Source organism: Physeter macrocephalus, chromosome 5, assembly GCF_002837175.3.
Source record: "Physeter macrocephalus isolate SW-GA chromosome 5, ASM283717v5, whole genome shotgun sequence".
Classification (NCBI taxonomy): Eukaryota; Metazoa; Chordata; class Mammalia; order Artiodactyla; family Physeteridae; genus Physeter; species Physeter macrocephalus.
The window spans coordinates 59,774,442-59,775,942 of NC_041218.1; the positions used below are offsets into that span (position 1 = coordinate 59,774,442).

The 1,501-nt window shown below is 35.5% G+C and overlaps 1 non-coding gene across 1 annotated transcript; it reads left to right on the plus strand.

The window, feature by feature from the left end:
* The first annotated feature begins 541 nt into the window (after positions 1–541).
* LOC112067227 (U6 spliceosomal RNA) lies at positions 542–648 on the plus strand. The gene has a single exon (XR_002893168.1). It is a non-coding gene; the product is annotated as a U6 spliceosomal RNA (small nuclear RNA).
* Positions 649–1,501: the final 853 nt, after the last annotated feature.

Below are 1,501 nucleotides of genomic sequence, written 5' to 3' on the forward strand. Positions count from 1 at the left end.
ATAAGTTTTTGAAGTTCTTCTCTTGAAGAACTATTTGAGTGCTATAGCTCCTGGATTTGGTTAAGAATAGTTTTGTATTATAACCGCTGAGGAAGCAGAACTGCCTGCTTCATAGTATAACTAAATTGATGAGATTGACTTATTACAGTGACTAACAGTATCAAAATTGAAAAGAGTAAACTTTTCCATTATGGTATAATAGATAAGAATTTTATTAATATATTTCCTTGGATTAGATTACATCATGGACAACGAAGGCATCAACAAATCTCTTGACCCTGTCAATTTATTGTGCACAATGTACAATCTCATAATATTTTATATGAATAACATTTAATCTGTACAAAATTATCTTTTCATTTGATAATTCTCATGAATTCCTTATATAGTAATGAGCTAGTTCAGGAGTATAAAGTATATCAAAGTAACCTAAAATATTTCTGGCATCTCTCTTTTTATAAGATAAATGTGTAAATCACTGTGATTTTCCAGGGGCTCTTTGAGAAATCCCAAATATAATTTTAATTTTGAAAGACATCTAATGCTCATTTTGGCAACTCATAAACTAAAATTGGAATGATATAGAGAAGATTAGCATGGCCCCTGCTCAAGTATGACATGGAAATTTGTAAAGTGTTCCATATTGTTTCAGCAAATGGTGCCAGGAAAACTGAATATTCACATGCAAAAGAATGAAACTGAACTCTTACCTTACACCATATACAAAAGATTAACTTAAAGTGAATCAAAGACCTAAACATAAGAGCTAATACTGGACTTCCCTGGTGGCGCAGTGGTTGAGAATCCACCTGCCAGTGCAGGTGGGGACACAGGTTCAATCCCTGGTCCAGGAAGATCCCACATGCCGCGGAGCAACTAAGCCCGTGCGCCACAACTACTGAAGCCCGCGCACCACAACTACTGAAGCCTGTGCGCCTAGAGCCCGTGCTCCGCAACAAAAGAAGCCACCACAATGAGAAGCCCATACACCGCAACGAACAGTAGCTCTGCTCGCCGCAACTAGAGAAAGCCCACATGCAGCAACGAAGACCCTATGCAGCCAAAAAAAAAAAAAAAAAAAAAAAAATTTGGGAGAAAACATATGGGAAAAGCTTCATGAGTTTGGATTTGGCAATGATTTCTTGGAAATAACACCAAAAGCACAGGCAAAAGAAGAAAAAAATGGATAAATTGGACTACCTCAAAATTTAAAACGTCTGTGTATTCAAATAACACTATCAAGAGAGTGAAAGGGAAACCCATGGAATGGGAGAAAATATTTGCAAATCATGTATCTAATTAGGGTGTAACATCTAGAATATATAAAGAACTCCTACTATTTAGCAACAAAAGAAATAAACAACTAGATTTAAACATGGACAAAGGAATTGAATAGACAATTCTCCAAAGAAGATATACGAATGGCCAATAAGCACATGAAAAAAATATTCAAATCACTAATCATTAGAGAAATGCAAATCAAAACCACAATGACGTATCA